Source organism: Podarcis cretensis, assembly GCF_951804945.1.
Source record: "Podarcis cretensis genome assembly, chromosome: 7".
In the NCBI taxonomy this organism is placed as follows: Eukaryota; Metazoa; Chordata; class Lepidosauria; order Squamata; family Lacertidae; genus Podarcis; species Podarcis cretensis.
Window position 1 is genome coordinate 90,933,128 of NC_137176.1, and position 19,183 is coordinate 90,952,310.

Consider the following 19,183-nt stretch of genomic DNA (forward strand, 5'->3'; position numbering starts at 1 on the left):
GTAAAGCGACAGAAGAAAGAACACACAGAGAAAACACTCCCCTATGTGGAACAAACCACGCCTCAGAATGGGAGACGTCACTCAGAACTGTTTAACCCTGTAAGTTCTGAATCTCCTAACATGGGTGTATGTATATATCTCAATTTTAACTCATGAGCTATTCATGCATAACTCATGCAATCTGCTCCGACTGTATATTCTATCTTTATGATCGCTGTTTTTATTGTGTTGTGTTATGTGAGCTGGTCTTTGACCATAATAAATTATGTATCTATGAGTGACTGGCCCAAGGTCACCCAGAAAGCTTTCTGACTTCAGGAATTTGAACCTTTGAGTTCTAATTAAACTTTTGGCTGAATAATTTATTACTTGTATCCCCCCCATCTGACGGGTTGCCCCAGCCACTCTGGGCAGCTTCCAACAGAATATAAAAAGCACAAGAAGACATTAAAAACTTCCCAATTCAGGGCTGTCTTCAGATGTCTACAGAAAGCCATACCATTGTTGAATTCATATAATTCTGTAGCTGTCTACGGCCACTGAACCTCCAACCTGCAATCATTCTGGTTATTTTCCCTGCGGTTACTCTCCTGCAGCTCCTGTAAAATGCAAAGTTTCCAGTTCATCTGTAGTGTTTTCAGACCGATCCACTATCACAAGAATCCCACTAGAACTGAACAGACATTTTGTACTGCCTGGTAGTCTCAAGTTAACATCAGTAACTTTAAAACCCTGGATTGACATTATGAAGGAATCTCTATCTATCTTGCAGGAAACACTTAACATGATGTGGAATCAGGCCTTTGATTTCAAGTTTAATCGTTATGAATTACAAATTTTGCCCATCTCCAGCTTTGGCTGCTCTACCACCTACACCACTTCCTGGTTTGGGATCACTCGGCCACAGTGGTCGATGCTGTGGTGACTTCCAGACTGGACTGCTGTAATCTGCCCTATGTGGTGCTACCCTTGGAGGCAGTATGGAAGCTGCAGTAAGTGCAGAATGCCATCACTAAGCTACTGAGTGGTACAGCAAGGCAGGATCATATGGGAGGCAGAGGCATACATTTTTGATTGCCTTTAACAGGAAACTAACTAATTCTTAAAAAGCAGAGACATCACCTTGCCGACAAAGGTCCGTTTATTTAAAGCTCTGGTTTTCCCAGTAGTGATGTATGGAAGTGAGAGCTGGACCACAAAGAAGGCTGATCACCAAAGAATGGATGCTTTTGGATTCTGGTGCTGGAGGAGACTCTTGAGAGTCCCATGGACTGCAAGAAGATCAAACCTCTCCATTCTGAAGGAAATCAGCCCTGAGTGCTCCCTGGAAGGACAGATCCTGAAGCTGAGGCTCCAAGACTTTGGCCACCTCATGAGAAGAGAAAACTCCCTGGAAAAGACCCTGATGTTGGGAAAGATGGAGGGCACAAGGAGAAGAGGATGACAGAGGACGAGATGGTGGGACAGTGTTCTCGAAGCTACCAGCGTGAGTTTGACCAAACTGCGGGAGGCAGTGGAAGACAGGAGTGCCTGGCGTGCTCTGGTCCATGGGGTCACGAAGAGTCGGACACGACTAAACAACTAAACAACAACAACAAACTAATTCACACTTCGACTTCCGGGTCGGCACCATCGCCGAATGGCAGACTCCCTCCGAGCTCCGGAGGGTGTCTGCTGGGTAGAAGTTGGGTCCTGCCGCGCCGGCGACGCGCGGACCCTCAAAAACCATGGGCGGAGATGCCCATGGACTTGGTGACTTGGCGGGCACCGTTTGCGCCCCCCGACCCGCGAAGGAGCCTTTTTAAAGGCTGCGGAGCGGGTGACGGGGGGGGTGCTATGAGTCCACTGTTTCCCCTGCCTAGCGAAGCCGCATGCCATTCGGCGGAGAGCAACGACTTCTTCTTTGGAAATTTCGGATTTGGACTAAAAAGGATAACCTGTGAGTAAATTTATTGGACCTAAAAGGGAAATTTGATCTACGAATTTGGAGCGAGCGGGGGGGGGGTGCAAAAAGGAAGTCCGCCCCCCCCCCCCCCCCGTTGTAGATGGTTTAACGCAAGGATTTGACAACTAAGATCGAGAGATGAATTTGCTTATTTGAAAAAAAAAATTAATTTCACGAAGGGAAATTACAATAATTGTGCAGGAGGAGAAGATTGGTTTGCGGGAACTAAAGTGCAACCCCCCCGGGAACCGGGAACGATCCACTATGAGAGACTGGCGAAGAGACACAGAAACTTTGACAGCTGTCAAAGTAGCTGTCAAAGCAGGAAAATAAAAAAGAACTTTGTTACGATGGCTTTGCCGGTTAGATTTGTTACAATTTGGACATAAATTACTGGAAATAAAGGCAACAAGTTATTTGACTTTTGGGTCTGATCTGGAAAGAAATTAAGTTACCATATTCCCTCTAGAGGGAGACTGGGACATTGCAACAGTAACAGCAAGTGGAAAAATACTATGGATTTGAGCAGGACTTGTTATCTCTTGGGAAAGCTGCAAAAACGAAGCATTATTTTGTCTACAGAGGTTTCTATACTAAAGGAGACAATGGATTTATCTATTGAAGAAAGGAAGGGACTGGACGCAAGTTTATGTTCCTGAATAACAAAAGCCTCTGTGAAGAACAAGAAGTTTCTGAATTAGAAGGTTTCTGCAGCAGAACAGGAAAAAGCAAAGAGCTGGACTAAATTCGAAGTTGGAGCATTTGGAACATCCAGACTTTAAAAGGATCAAGAAACAGAATTTGAGTTAGACTCTTAAACACAGAGGTCTGGATGGAAGAAGAATGATCTTTTTTGAGAGTTTCTCCGAGATTGGACTTTTTGAAATTAAAAGCTATCAAAAGACGGCAAAGTGGAGCTGAGATATAGACGTGGATGCACCAGGCTGGCAGTAGACAATGGATGAATTTTGGGGATCGGAACCGGGGAATGGGGGGGGGGAGATTTGGAACCCAAAGGCTGTAAAATTACATATTTTTTCTCTCTTTTCTTTTCTTTTTTTTCTTGTCTGCTGTTTGAAAATAGGGGAATTCGTGGAAGGGAAATGGGGTCGATCTTAGGGAATTATATAAAATATAAGGAGAAATGGTTAATTAAGATAAATAAGATAAATTAATTTGGAATAAATGGGTTAGTTAAAATTATAATAAGGTTTTAAAATTTGGGGTAAGAATTTGTGGAATCAATTTAAGGGAATGGAATACAAGAGGGGGAGGGGAGGGGGAAGTCCGGGAAAGATGTTATTGAAATTAAGTGTAAACTATATTTGTCCTTTCTTTCTATCTTTCCTTTTTATTCTGGAAAATTTTAATAATTTTTTTTTAAAAAAAACAAACAAACTAATTCACACTTCTTAAATCAGTACACAGACTGAAGCACAGCTATCACTCAAAACCACACACCTCCGAATTTTGCGATGCAGTTCTCCAGCCAACCAGTGTATACAAAAATGCCTAAGTAAGTAAAAATGACATAAAATGCACTCTATATCAGGGGAAGTTGCTCACAAAAGATGTGCATGTTGGTCAAATTGCATGAAAAAAGGGGTTAATTAGGAGAAAGGTGCGCTTAAATGCTGATGGATTTCCACAAGAATTTCTTTTGAAAAATCGCCAATTACCGAGGAAATGTGGAAGGTTGAATTTAAGATAGAAAAAAATTAATCGAGAGAACAGAAACTGACATTCAACCATCCTTAATCATGTCACACCTTTCCTTTGGGAGTTGCACGGACTGCAGGTGAAACACATTCGTCTTAAACCGCTGCTGAATTGTTTTAAATCCTTGAATGGTTTTGATTTTACTATTTTGATTTTATGCGTGGTTTGATGCCAGTTTGTGGACTGCCCCTGAGATCTCTTTGGACGAAGTCAGCCTCGGAAAACAAATAAATAGCTACAGGAGCTAAGATTTTTAAACATGTGGGGAGTGGACGGCTTTCTATTCACTTCCCCTACCAAGACTGAAATTATGACACACACACCCTCCTTCCCTCCCCAAGCTAGGAGTCTTGGAACGGGGTGGGTGTCTCCTTTGGAGACAATGGGGCACCCTACACACCTATGATTAGTTAGGGAAAACAAGACATCTAACTATCTGTTAAGGATGTAAGTTCTTGTCTAGCTTGGCCCTGAGACATCAGCTAAACAACTGTCAACTGATAAACTATCATTAACAACCAGCTGCAAAACCAGTACTGCAATCCACAGTTTGAAGCATGCTTACAAGCTGGTTTGTGCCAACCATGGTTTGGCGTCATGTTCAAAATGAGAAACCATTGTTAGTTCACCTCCAAGATACTGAATTTAGAGACCTAGAGTGCTGAATGGACTGGAAATTGGAAGACAGGGAAGGAGCTCCCATCCATATTTCTCCTTACATCTGGAAACTCAAGCCACAGGTTGATGCGATTGGCTGAATTTAACCGCTTTCCCTTAAGCAAGAGAAAGGTGTTGTCAGCATGGGGGCGTCAGTCTGGATGATGCCCCAGGTCCCTTCCAATTCTTGGTGTCCTGTTCCCAATGAGCGTTAAAATTTAGCAGAGGAGACTGATGAACCGGTAAGGCAAGTTGAATCTATAATACTACAAGTTTCTTTGTAAGACAATGGCTGCAGCTGGCCGCTTACGTGCATTCATCAGCAGCCCAAAGGAATTAGCATGGTTGCAAGCGCTACAGCTAAGTGATGGTGCTCTCCTGGCTCATGGATGGGCCTTTTTCCCACCCCTCACCTAGATGCTGGCTAGGAGAGTAATAGCTGTGTGTGAGCTAAGCTGGAAGAAGGCTGGAATCTGGAGACACAGAGACATGCTTGTTCTGTGCTGGATGCAAAGCCATGATAAATGAAGCAGCAAGATGTTGGAGTGTTAATGCCATGAGTCTCTCCGACTTATGCTCAGGTTGTATTTATGTATACAGTGGTACCTCAGGTTAAGTACTTAATTCGTTCCGGAGGTCCGTTCTTAACCTAAAACTGTTCTTAACCTGAAGCACCACTTTAGCTAATGGGGCCTCCTGCTGCCGCCGTGCCGCCAGAGCCCGATTTCTGTTCTCATTCTGAAGCAAAGTTCTTAACCTGAAGCACTATTTCTGGGTTAGCGGAGTGTGTAACCTGAAGCGTATGTAACACGAGGTACCACTGTAAATGAAACCATATATCCTAAAGACACTACAGTTTCCGCTAACCTTCATTCCAGTGAAAATGAACCTAGGTAAACACCTGGAATCAGCTGGATGATTAATATTCTGCAGCCTTTTCATGGTGTTTGTGGGAGGCGGGATTATTGCTATTGTTTTGTTGTTTTTGTTTGAACTATTTGTGCCTTTTTTTTTAACCATATATTTTTATCTTGTGAATCGCCCTGAAATATTACAATGAAGGGCAGTATAGAAGTCTAAAAACAAAACAAAAAAATAAAAATAAAACAAGCCTTGCAACACTTGGGAGATTGAGGTGGTGTGTAGCGAAGGGACAACGAACAATGGTGCTAGAGATTCAATCCACTTTGGGTCACGATGTGACCCAGCTGAACATCAACAGATTAGGAAAAGCTGAATGAAAATGGATGGCGAAGACCCACAGAAAGGCGCACAAAATTGCTCACGGGATTTCTAAGAGGACGAGCCTCAAGGTCAGGCGAGGAAGGCATCCGTCAGCCTTCGGAAAACAGACATGCGGCGGCTCGTCTGCCCCCAGCAACGCTCCGCTGGCCCTGTGGATTTTGCTCTGAGATTTGCTGCCCAGGCTGCAAAACCAGAGGAGGGGACACAGCCCCAAGCCAAGCGATACCAGGCAAACCCAGACCGGCCACGCCAGCCGGCTCTTCTGCTCCACACAGCAGTTGCCAGGAAAGACCCTCCCCATGGCTGCTGCACGATATCTGCATGGATCTGGCGATGCTATAGGGCCCTGCTTGCAGCAGAAGGAAGGCCGCATCGAAGGAGCAAAGCCGCAACCTCTGAATACTGCTGAAAGGGAGGCCAAATGCTTCGGCTTCCCACCCCAGCGCAATGCAATTGACCTCTTTGTTCCAGAGCGAACAAAATTGACCTCTGGGAGGAAATGCAATAGGGCCAAAAAGGAGCAGAGCCAGTACTGCTCACATCTCCCATTTTCAAAGACATGAAAAGGATGACCGGAAAAGCGCTGCAGCCGTTGTTGTTTTTAACGCAGGATGAGACCCTCCCTGCCTGCAGACTGACTCACCAGAGCGGTGCATGCACTAGTTATCTCCCGCTTGGACCACTGCAATGCGCTCGACGTGGGGCTACCGTTGAAGGTGACACGGAAACTCCAACTAATCCAGAATGCGGCAGCTAGACTGGGGACTGGGAGCAGCCGCCAGGACACCGGTCCTGAGAGATCTGCATTGGCTCCCAGTACGTTTCCAAACACAATTCAAAGTGTTGATGCTGACCTTGAAAGACTTAAACGGCCTCAGTCCAGTATACCTGAAGGAGCATCTCTACCCCCATCGTTCAGCCCAGACACTGAGATCCAGCGCCGAGTGCCTTCTGGCGGTTCCCTCACTGCAAGAAGTGAGGTTACAGGGAACCAGGCAGAGGGCCTTCTCGGTAGTGGCACCCGCCCTGTGGAACGCCCTCCCACCAGATGTCAAAGAGAACAACAAGTACCAGACTTTTAGAAGACATCTGAAGGCAGCCCTGTTTAGGGAAGCTTTTAATGTTTGATGCATTATGATATTTTAATATTTTGTTGGAAGCTTCTTAGAGTGGCTGGGGAAGTCCAGCCAGATGGGCGGGGTATATATACATTATTATTATTATTATTATTATTATTATTATTATTATTAGTTCACATGCTCCAGGGAACAGAATGGATGGGTGGTGATGCCTTAGTGACAGATCGAGACAATCTCTCGGCTTCATCGCTCAGGGTTGTTGGCAAGGAACAAGGTACAAAGCCCTGAATGACTTGGGACCTAAATACTTGATGGAGCGCCTCCCCACTGGATGAGACTGACCACAAATTTAGGTTGCCCAGGAAGGCACTTCTTACAGTTCCTCTGCTAGAACACTTCATTTGGTGAGACACGCAGGAAGGATTTTTCTATGGTGGTTGCCTTGGCCCTGAACTCCCTTTCCACTGAACCTGGAACCCGCATTGTTGGCCTTCAAGCACTAGGTGAAAAACCTGGCTGTTCAGGCCTTTGGTCAGTAAAGCTGTTGGTTTAATGCTCCTTTCTCCTGTCAGCCAGCAGAAAGTTCGCAGAACTTGGGAGTTAAGGATGTGCAGAGGAAGCAGTTTCTGTCCTGTCCTGAGTTCACTGCAATCTGTGCTGCTTATGTTCCACCACAGTTCAGCTTCCACAGTGTGACGCGGCAGCTAAAAAAGCCAATGCAATTCTGGGCTGCATCAATAGGAGCATAGCATCAAGATCAAGGGAAGTAATAGTGCCACTGTATTCTGCTCTGGTCAGACCTCACCTGGAGTACTGTGTCCAGTTCTGGGCACCACAGTTCAAGAAGGACACTGACAAACTGGAACGTGTCCAGAGGAGGGCAACCAAAATGGTCAAAGGCCTGGAAACGATGCCTTATGAGGAACGGCTAAGGGAGCTGGGCATGTTTAGCCTGGAGAAGAGGAGGCTAAGGGGTGATATGATAGCCATGTTCAAATATATAAAAGGATGTCACATAGAGGAGGGAGAAAGGTTGTTTTCTGCTGCTCCAGAGAAGCGGACAGGGAGCAATGGCTCCAAACTACAAGAAAGAAGATTCCACCTAAACATTAGGAAGAACTTCCTGACAGTAAGAGCTGTTTGACAGTGGAATTTGCTGCCCAGGAGTGTGGTGGAGTCTCCTTCTTTGGAGGTCTTTAAGCAGAGACTTGACAACCATATGTCAGGAGTGCTCTGATGGTGTTTCCTGCTTGGCAGGGGGTTGGACTCGATGGCCCTTGTGGTCTCTTCCAACTCTATGATTCTATGATTCTATGACCTCCTATGTTATTCATCTCCCTTTTCTGCTATGGCTGAAACTTACGTAATTATGGAATTAATTTCAGTGTACTTCAACAGAATGGAAATGTCAAAGCAATACAGTAAATAACACAATGATTTATGTAACTCTTGCAGGCTACAAAAAAAACACCCAACGGTGAATACTACTTATTTTTCGCTTCCGCTATTTACATTCCAGACTTCTGATGGACAAGGAACCCACTTCCGTTTCTGACAGAACTGTCCATCCTCTCATCTTGGGAGTAAATCACAACACGATCATCTTCTTCATCATCATCATTATCATCCTCATGATTGCAATGCAAACAGGAATACTCCAAAGTCAGCAAAACAAAGGAGAGCAGTCTGTGACGCAATCGCCTATTTGCTGATAGAACAAATCTCAGAAATGCTAGCTAAGTCATAAAAATCAAGTGTGCAAAAAATTTGAAGAGTTACTGACTGCTTGCAAGTTCTGGAGAACGCTGGAATTTTGTGCCCCAGACAGGCATCTGTAAACCTCTTTAAAATCTGCAAAGGGACATGAATGCCTGGCCTGAGTTCCATTGCTCCTTGTTCCTTTCCTAGAAAGGGAACTGGGGTGGGGAAGGGAGCCAGGAACTGTGAGACTATTTAAGCCCTGTGTGCTAAGGGTCAGGGTCACAGCTCAGCCGCAGAGCATCTCCTTTGCATGTAGAAGGACACTAGCCTACTGAATTACATTGCCTAAGACACAGATCTTCACCATGCAAATGTGGCCTCTAGGCAACTTTCGCTGGCAATGCAGGAGAGGGAGGCAAATTTCCACCTAGATCTTGAAAAATATCCCCCAAACCTGTAATGGATGGTCATCGTAGCTGCCTAACTGACCAGCAAGCCAACTCCAGTACAGTGGGTTGCGAACGTGATCCGTGCGGGAGGCACGTTTGCAACCCACAGCGTCGCGTCTGCGCACGCACGGGTTGCAATTCGACGCTTCTGTGCAAAGCATGATTTAGTGGCTCTGCACATGCGCGAGCGCCGAAACCTGGAAGTAACCCGTTGCAGTACTACGGTGCGGTGCGGTGCGGTGCGGTGCGCAACCCGAAAATGCACAACCTGAAGCGTCTGTAACCCGAGGTATTACTGTACAGTGGTACCTTGGGTTAAGTACTTAATTCGTTCTGGAGGTCTGTTCTTAACCTGAAACTGTTCTTAAAAGGTAAAGGTAAAGGTACCCCTGCCCATACGGGCCAGTCTTGACAGACTCTGGGGTTGTGCGCCCATCTCACTTAAGAGGCCAGGGGCCAGCGCTGTCCGGAGACACTTCCGGGTCACGTGGCCAGTGTGACATCGCTGCTCTGGCGAGCCAGAGCCGCACACGGAAACGCCGTTTACCTTCCCGCTGGTAAGCGGTCCCTATTTATCTACTTGCACCCGGAGGTGCTTTCGAACTGCTAGGTTGGCAGGCGCTGGGACCGAGCAGCGGGAGCGCACCCCGCCGCAGGGATTCGAACCGCCGACCTTTCGATCGGCAAGTCCTAGGCGCTGAGGCTTTAACCCACAGCGCCACCTGCGTCCCTGTTCTTAACCTTTAGCTAATGGAGCCTCCTGCTGGTGCCGTGCCGTCGGAGCACGATTTCTGTTCTCATCCTGAAACAAAGTTCTTAACCCGAGGTACTGTTTCTAGGTTAGCGGAGTCTGTAATCTGAAGTGTATGTAACCTGAAGCGTATGTAACCTGAGGTACCACTGCATAGGGCAGATACAGGTTGCAATGGGCTCTCAGCAAACCTGCCATTCTCAACCTTGGATGAGCAACCAGCGTTGATATTCTACGCAGCCTCTTTCTCCCCTCTTTCTCTCTCTCGGCTGCAAGGAGGAAGGGAGATAGGCAGCTCAGCCACACTAAGCCGGCAGATCCGCTCCCGACGTGAGCCAGCCACGGGGAAAGTACTGGATCAGAATATTAAGGAATGTGAACCAGGTTCAGCTGCAACGGTCCCAGATCAGAGACAACAACAGAAAGCAGGGCTGCAGGCAGACTTTAATTGCTCCCTGTTGTGCAGGAGGGCCGTCGTAAAAATTGTTGACGATGGGAAGAATACTTAAAAGGAGGACAAGCAAAGGGGGGGTGCAGGGCCTTCTCCCTTCATCTTTCACTTGTGTAGGGATGATCAAACCCAAAGACCACCACAAACACATGCAACTTCTGAAGAGACATATGGGAGTGAAATCGATAAAGTTGTGTGTGCTATTTGCCTTAGAACTTCTCTGCAACTCCTTGCAACTGTATTCACTATGAGAGAAATGCCTGTGGTTTTCCCAGTAGTGATGTATGGTAGTGAGAGGTGGACCATAAAGAAGGCTGATCGCCGAAGAATTGATGCTTTTGAATTATGGTGCTGGAGGAGACTCTTGAGAGTCCCATGGGCTGCAAGAAGATCAAACCTCTCCATTCTGAAGGAAATCAGCACTGTGCTCACTGGAAGAACAGATCGTGAAGCTGAGGCTCCAAGACTTTGGCCACCTCATGAGAAGAGAAGACTCCCTGGAAAAGACCCTGATGTTGGGAAAGATGGAGGGCGCCAGGAGAAGGGGACGACAGAGGACGAGATGGTGGGACAGTGTTCTCGAAGCTACCAGCATGAGTCTGACCAAACTGCGGGAGGCAGTGGAAGACAGGAGTGCCTGATGTGCTCTGGTCCATGGGGTCACGAAGAGGCGGACACGACTAAACAACTAAACAACAACAATCTGAAAGACCATATTCTCCCATATGAACCTCTAGCAGGCTCTGCAATCTTCTGGGGAGGCCCTTCGCTCTGTCCCCAGCACCCTCACAGGCACAGTTGGTGGCAAGGCGGAAGAGGGCCTTCTCGGTGGCTGCTCCCTAGAGAAGCCAGACTGGCTCCCTCCTTGCTATTCTTCTGCTGGTAGGAGGAGACCTCCTTGTTCCAACAGGCCTTTGAGAACAGGCTGTTTTATTAGGAAAGGGCTGTTAAGCAGCACTTTGATGATTTTATTATCTGCATTGTATTTTGTTGAGAGCTGCTCAGAGTGGCTGGGGAAACCCCTTCAGATAGGCAGCATATATTATTATTATTATTATTATTATTATTATTATTATTATTTTCTTCCTCTTCCTCTTCCTCCTCCTCCTCTTCTTCTTCTTTTGGGATGACACCTTGGAGACTTTAGCTGGAGACATACAAATTGCTGCTTGCAGGATATAAAGTACTGTAAGAGTCTTTTCTTTAGTATGCATGCAGCAATGTTGTCTAAATGAATGCCGACATGAAAAGCAAACTGACCCAGTTTTGCGGTTTGTTGCGTGGGTTTGTGGAGAGATGCGTACGGCGTTGGCAGGGAGTCCTTGGCATAAAAATAACCCTGTTTAGGTCTACTTAATGGTGGCATCGGACAAGGCTAGGTGCTACTGATATCAGCAAAAAAAGGCAGGCTTGCCTCCACCTGGTTCAAGGCGGGGGGCAGATGCTGCTGTCGGACCTCAGGATCACCACCCGAACTCACACACACACATGCCATGTCTCTTATGGCGTGATCCGTTTGCTGCTTTGTAGAAATGACTAAATCAGCATTCAGGAAGAAGCGCTTCCTCGCAGCTCGTCCGTATTAATTTGTTTACAACTTGGCCTTCAGCTCCGAGAGCGGCTTTCGGAGTGGTTATTCCCCGACTTCAGTCTGATTTCACAAGTCGCTCCCTTGACCTTCAACCCAGGCGCTCAGAGACATCTCTGTGGGCTGTGCGTTGGATACTCAATGGGGGAAAAAGACCTCCATGGATCAGGGCCCTTGCATGCTCGCATTTTAATACCTTCAAACTATGGGTAGGGGTAAAGGGTGTTTGTGTGTATGTGGTGTGTGTGTCCCCCCCCCCAAAAAAAAAAAACCACAACAACCCACTGAGCTCTGCAGAGTGCAGATCTCATCCTTTAAAAGCAATTTTTCCGATCGCCAGGATTGCACAGATCAGTCTGGGCGTGGGCTGTGCTCTCAAGGGAAAGAGAGAAATATTTCCACTTTGGTGGTAGGGTGCAGTCTTCAGGGATCCTTGTTCTCTGCATGGCGTGCAGAAGAGGAATGCATTATGGGTTGCTTTTTTTTAAAAAAAAAATTGGACTGAAAAATTTACTTTACGAGAGACAGGTTTCATTTCTCTACTCCTCATACCAGGGGCAGGAAGCTAAGATGAGCGACAGGGTCAAAACTCTCTGGTTCTTGTTTGCAGTGTGAGAAGCTCGCAGGAATCATAGGGTTCATCGGATTGTAGAGTTGGAAGGGACCCGGTTCGGGGGGCTGAGCCCCCTGTTAAGCAACATAGAGGGGGCCGAAGGCACCTCAGCCCATAGGAGTTGGCCCTAATAATAATAATAATAATATTTTATTTATACCCCGCCCTTCCTGGTTCAAAAACCGGGCTAAGGGCAGCTAACAACAAATTTAAAACACTTTAAAACACTTAATTGTAAAAGCAGCATAAAATACAGTATAAAAGCATGAATAACAATAAAATTCAAAGTTCAGAAATCAATTTAGGAGGGAAATCCATCCAATAAACATTAGATCATCACCAGGGCTACCTGGCTAAATTAGTCCTATTTGGGCCAGCGAGGAGACCAGGGAAGAAGAATTAGCTGTGGGATCCCAGAGCGGGTAATCTTCATAAAAAGGGGAGAGGGAGGGAAGGAAGGGGAATAAAAGATCAGGCTAAGTTCAGATTGAAAGCCAGGCGGAATAGCTCTGTCTTACAGGCCCTGCGAAAGTAAGTTAAATCCTGCAGGGCTCTGGTCTCATGGGACAGAGCATTCCACCAGTTCGGAGCCATCACTGAGAAGGCCCTGGCCCTGGTGGAGGATAGTCTGACTTCCTTAGGGCCCGGGACCTCTAAACTATGATTATTCATGGACCTTAAGCTCCTCTGCGGGGCAGACCAGGAGAGGCAGGCATTGAATCCGGTAGCTTCTGCATGAAGCAGCAGCATGAAAAGCTGCCTACTTCACTAAGGACTAGAATCTTGATTTATTTTTAGGGGATGGGCTGTATCTCAGTAGTAGAGCCTCTTGCATGGAGAGAGGACTCAAGTTTGATCCCTGGCATCTCAGGGCAGGGCCAGGCATATCCCCATTCTGAAACCCCGCATGGTCAGCCTCTGCCAGTCAGTGTGTGCAATACTGAGCTGAATGGACCAATGGGCTGACTCTGTATAAGGCAGGTTCCTAAGTTCCTGGGACACTGAAACAGACTCTAAGCATCCTTTGCTTTGGCCCCAAGTCCCGCTGAAAGACCTGTCTCTCCCTTCCGATCGGAGAACTCAGCCAAGGAAAAGTGTCGCCGTTTCCGCTTGCAAACTCCAATTCTGATATGAGCTAGGGGGGCGGGGGGGGGGGAACTGCTGGCAAACCTGCAGACAGCACCATGACAAAGGGGCGTTCGGGTGCAGGTGCCAGGGGACAGCCCTGTCTTCTCCCCTCGTTTGCTTTCCTCCTTCCCTCTTTCTCAAAGTCAAGTCCTGTCGTGCTCGCCAAAGCAGGCAGAAGTGAAAATGGCGAGGGCATTTCAGTGGCAGCAAAGCAGCGGTCCGTGAAGGGGCCTCCGGGGACTGGCAGGCGGCTGACGCCAGGTGTGGCTGGGAATGCCAACACAGCTCAGGATGGGGGCTAAACGTCAAGCAACAAGGACAGAAACACAGGCTGAGCGGATCCTCAGAGACACTAGACGGAAGGTAGGCAAAGATGCTATGTCAGGTGGTGGACAGGTGGGCAAAATTGCCCACCTGTTGAAACTTGGCCTGTAGGTGGAGACGGTGGTGCGCTGGCCTTCTGTTCCCCACCTGGCAGCACTTCTTTATGGTTTCAAGTGGGAGAGACACTGGTGGGGTTTGAACCTGGTGAGGGGGAGCAGTGCCGAGACCATATAACACCGGTCCTGAAAGATCTTCATTGGCTCCCAGTATGTTTCTGAGCACAATTTAAAGTGTTGGTGCTGACCTTTAAAGCCCTAAACGGCCTCGGTCCAGTATACCTGAAGGAGCGTCTCCACCTCCATCATTCTGCCCGGACGCTGAGGTCCAGTGCTGAGGGCCTTCTGGTGGTTCCCTCACTGCGAGAAGCCAAGTTACAGGGAACCAGGCACAGGGCCTTCTCGGTGGTGGCGCCTGCCCTGTGGAACACCCTCCCAGCAGATGTCAAGGCAATAAACAAATACAGTGGTACCTCGGGTTACATACGCTTCAGGTTAACCACGCTTCAGGTTACAGACTCCGCTAACCCAGAAATTGTACCTCGGGTTAAGAACTTTGCTTCAGCATGAGAACAGAAATCGTGCTCCGGTGGCACAGCGGCAGCAGGAGGCCCCATTAGCTAAAGTGGTGCTTCAGGTTAAGAACAGTTTCAGGTTAAGAACGGACCTCTGGAACGAATTAAGTACTTAACCCAAGGTACCACTGTATTTTACTTTTAAAAGCAGCCCTGTTTAGGGAAGTTTTTAATGTCTGATGCTGTATTGTTTTTAATATTTTGTTGGAAGCTGCCCAGAGTGGCTGGGGAAACCCAGCCAGATGGGCGGGGTATAAATAAATTATTATTATTATTATTATTATTATTATTATTATTATTACCTGGGACCTTCCGTACGCAAGCAGATGCTCGACTATTTAGTTGCTGATGCTGATGCTGACCCATGTGCGTTTCCTAACGCTTCCCAGCTCCACAGTTCCACGCAAGCTTCCCGGGCCCTGATTCACTGCCTCCACATTAGGAAAAAGTCCCCATGGTGATCCTACCTACAGCTTCATTCTTTTGAGAGTGCACCCTTTTTGAAAAGTCCCCTAACCGTGGGTCCTCGAATCCCCCAGTTTAATTATATGCTTCATATAATGAAACATTTCCTTTTGTGAATGCCAGAAAATCAATTTCGCCGGATGACTCCGAGCTGTCGTGTTTGGAAGCTGCGTGCAGAATTGCTCTTTATTCACATCCCCTCCGTTGGTCATGATTCATAACCCTCTAATAATACTAATCTCCCCTCTTTAATCATTCCCCCCCCTTCCAACACACACGCATCACTTCTCGTAGGGAAACAATTCCAAATCTGTCCTCAGCCGCTGTAGCTACCCTTTGCTGTGCTTTCTCCAGTTCTACAATATCCCCTCCAAGATTGGCAAAGGACCCCGCGCAGAATTCAAAAGGTCACTGCAGCAAAAGTTTATATAACGACATAATGACATTTGCCATTTTATCTTCTAATAACCCCTAACATTTAATGTGCCTTTTTCCAAGGCCTCAAGACACTAAGAGGAAGTTTTAAAGCGAATTTCCTATGATGACTCCTGGTTATTTTTCTGATGTAAAGGTAATGGTACCCCTGACCGTTAGGTTCAGTTGTGGCCGACTCTGGGGTTGCGGCGCTCATCTCGCTTTATTGGCAGAGGGAGCCGGTGTACAGCTTCCGGGTCATGTGGCCAGCAGGACTAAGCCGCTTCTGGCGAACCAGAGCAGCGCACGGAGACGCCGTTTACCTTCCCACCAGAGTGGTACCTATTTATCTACTTGCACTTCATGCTTTCGAACTGCTAGGTTGGCAGGAGCAGGGAACAAGCAACAGGCGCTCACCCCATCGCGGGGATTCGAACCACCGACCTTTCTGCTGATCTGGAGGGTAGAACCCAAACCAACAGATTCAAAATACAAGAAAGGAGATTAAAACCGAACCTTAGGAATAACTTTCTGAGGGCAAGAGCCCCTTGACAGTGGAATGGACTACCTTGGAAGCTGGTAGACTCTCCTTCACTGAAGGTTTTTGAACAGGTTTGGTGGCCATCCCTCAGGGATTCTTTGGCTTCAATTCCTGCTGTCAGGGACTCAGGAGCAGAGGCACAGGGGAGAGAGGAAATGGAGAGCGAAGGGGAAGAATCTGAGGGCAGCGTAGAGGAGTATGACAGTGGCACGAGAGATTCCATGAGCTTCTCCAGCGAATCAGAAGATTCCCAGAGGGGGGCGCCGAGGGCCAGGGCAAGGGGGGTCCCAGGGGAGATGCACCAGAAGCAAGGGGGCAGCGGGGACTCCCAAAGCAGCAGCGAGAGATCAGGACCAGCTCCCCCACCAGAGCGTAGTGGGGGAGAAGAGTCCCATGTATCAGGGCCAGCGTCGCCTCCAGCAGGGAGAGAAGATGAGTCAGGACTGACCACGCCTCTATCGGAGAGTGAGGGAACGGAGGGGGGGTCAGGTCCAGCTAGCCTCTCCGAAGGGGGAAGCAGTGACAGGAGCAGTGTAACGGTCAGGAGGAAGGTTGCCGGCTGGGCGCGCGCGCCAAGTTCGAATGTACAGGCGCGCGGGACAGCAGAAAACCCGGATTGGGAACCAGGTCCTAAAGCCCGCCGGAGGCAGGGGGAAGACTCAGGGGACTCAGCGTCAGAAGAGTCTAGAAAGGGCAAGACCCCAGCGGACAGGCTGGGGAGGAAAGAGCAAAGGAGCAAAGGAAGAGGTGGAGCAAGGCTAGAGTCTTAAACTGGTGTCTGGGGGGAGGAGATTCAGACGGAGCTTCAGCGGTCTAGAGTTTAAGACGTAGAGCTGCGCACCGCGGCTTTGAAATCGAAACTGAACTTCAATAAAGACTTTTGTATATAACAACGAACTGGCGTTGGTCCTTTGTGAGCTGGGACCTCGGGCAGCTCTGACACCTGCGTTGCAGGATTGGATGACCTTTGGGGGAACCTCCCAACTCTACAACTCTATTTTTTTAACACCAGTTCATTACTCCTTTGTTTGTCGTCTTTCTCTCTGTGTGTTTCTTTTCTTTCTCCCTTCCCGTTGTGGTCCGAGGATGAACCGAGTCTCTGCAAGATGCGTTCTGACTTCATCAGAGAAAATCCTGTACCAGATGGACCAGAAGCCTGGTCTGGCTCGAGGCAGCTGTCTATGTTCTTGTTGTTTTATTGAACATCTAAATAACTCTTCAACTAGGGAAGACTTAAGAGGTGGGGGCTAAAAGCATTGAATGCATCCTCAAGCACTGAAGCGTCCCTTAGATGAATTTCAACTCTCCTAGAAACTCCCCCCCCCCCCCCCGTGGCGCCATTTGCAATGGCTGGTGCTTAGAAAGGAGCCATTAGTGGCAGAAAGGCACCGAGGTTTTCGGGAGTTGAGCAGAGGTTGCCAGGCCCTTCCAAGGAGGCAAAGCTCCTTGCTCAGAAAAGATCTTTCCTCTCCCATCCTTCTGTCCAAAGTGGAGATTAAGTTTGACAAGCCAGGCGGCCAACGTAAATGAATTTGTCTGGTGGGACCTGCGTGCCCGAAAACCAAATTACAGGGCTCAAACAACCATCTCCGGGAAGGAGATGTTTACCTCTGGTTGCGTATTATGCCAAGTCCAGAAACATCTCAGTCAACTTTTAGCACAAGATTCTAATTGTGGAATTGCAGAATTGGGAGGTAACTTAGGAGTCATCTAGTCCAACCCCAGTAGAGATTCGAACCGCCGACCTTCAGATCGGCAAGTCCTAGGCTCTGGGGTTTAGACCACAGAGTGTCCTTACTCCGCGTTTTCCATAGTTGGCTAGCAAAAGCTGCAGTGGGAGCCCTCTTTGCTTCTCAACTGTCCCAAGGACCAGTTTTACATTTCACTGGAGCCCAGACCAAGGAATTGCTGGGAAAGGCGCTGCATCCTTGCTGGTACAGGTTACTGATGGGTAAAGCATAATTCTCAAACAAAAGGTACAGCCCTCTTCCTCTCTGACTGAGGTGCCACTGACTTCAGGACAGATATACAGCATTTGTAAATTTGCTGACCGAAAGCAGCATCTGTATGCTAAATAACAGTAATAATTTATTTATTTGTACCCCACCCATCTGACTGGGTTGCCCCAGCCACTCTGGGTGGCTTCCAACAAATATAAAAGCATAATAAAACATCAAACATTAAAAAGTTCCCTATACAGGGCTGCCTTCAGATGCAGAGACATCACCTTGCCAACAAAGGTCCGTATAGTTAAAGCTCTGGTTTTCCCAGTAGTGATGTATGGAAGTGAGAGATGGACCATAAAGAAGGCTGATTGCTGAAGAATGGATGCTTTTGAATTCTGGTGCTGGAGGAGACTCTTGAGAGTCCCATGGACTGCAAGAAGATCAAACCTCTTCATTCTGAAGGAAATCAGCCCTGAGTGCTCACTGGAAGGACAGATCCTGAAGCTGAGGCTCCAAGACTTTGGCCACCTCATGAGAAGAGAAGACTCCCTGGAAAAGACCCTGATGTTGGGAAAGATGGAGGGCACAAGGAGAAGTGGCAACAGAGGACGAGATGGTGGGACAGTGTTCTCGAAGCTACCAGCATGAGTTTGACCAAACTGTGGGAGGCAGTGGAAGACAGGAGGGCCTGGCGTGCTCTGGTCCAGGGAGTCGGACACAACTAAATGACTAAACAACAACAACAACATACAGGGCTGCCTTCAGATGCCTTCTATAAGTTGCATAGTTATTCATATCTATATCTTCCATTCTCTTTTTCATTTCAAGTAAGAAACCTGTTTTTCTTTATTCCTCTGGTGTGCAAATGTCTTGTGGGCATATGGTTAAGAGGAAAGAGATCTGTGTAACAACACGTGCTCTAACTCTAGCAAAAGGTCCTAAATCTCTTAGTATCGTGTGCATGAATACACCTGAGTGTATTCGGACCCACGTTTGAGTTCAGACACACACCTTGTAACAAGGTAAGAATGAAAGAAGGGCCTGCTAGGTCAGGCCAATGGCTTCCTGTTCTCACACAGCCCTCTAGGTATTGCCACTTCCTTCTGGTCTGGCTTGCCCTGTATGGGGCAAGCAGGAACATCGGGGGGTGTGCGTGTCGTAGGCCAGTGGTAGATCACCTGCTTTTCATGCAGAAGATCCCAGATTCGATCCCGGGCATCTCCAAGCAGGGCTGAGAAAGGTACCCAATGGGAAGCCCTGGCAGCAAGCAAGACTGAACCAGGTGAACCGTTGATAGTAGGAAGGTTTCGTCGCTGCTGTGCAAAGCCCAGAAAATATGGATGCAACAGCTGTTCCCTACCTACCTGGGTGCTTTGCTTTAAAGACTAAGGATTGCTATTAATGAGAAATGAAAGCAAATATTGACCGCTAGCTAAACCCAGCCGCCTCCCCCTGTGCAAACAGCCGGACGCAATTTGCACAGCAAGACAGCAAGTGCTCAGGAGATGCTGGCAGCCTCCTGTTTGAAATGCAGGC

At 47.8% G+C, this 19,183-nt stretch overlaps 1 protein-coding gene across 3 annotated transcripts in view; it reads right to left on the minus strand.

The window, feature by feature from the left end:
- ARHGAP39 (Rho GTPase activating protein 39) overlaps positions 1–19,183 on the minus strand; it is a 218,779-nt gene that overhangs the window by 72,096 nt on the left and 127,500 nt on the right. The window lies entirely within an intron of this gene.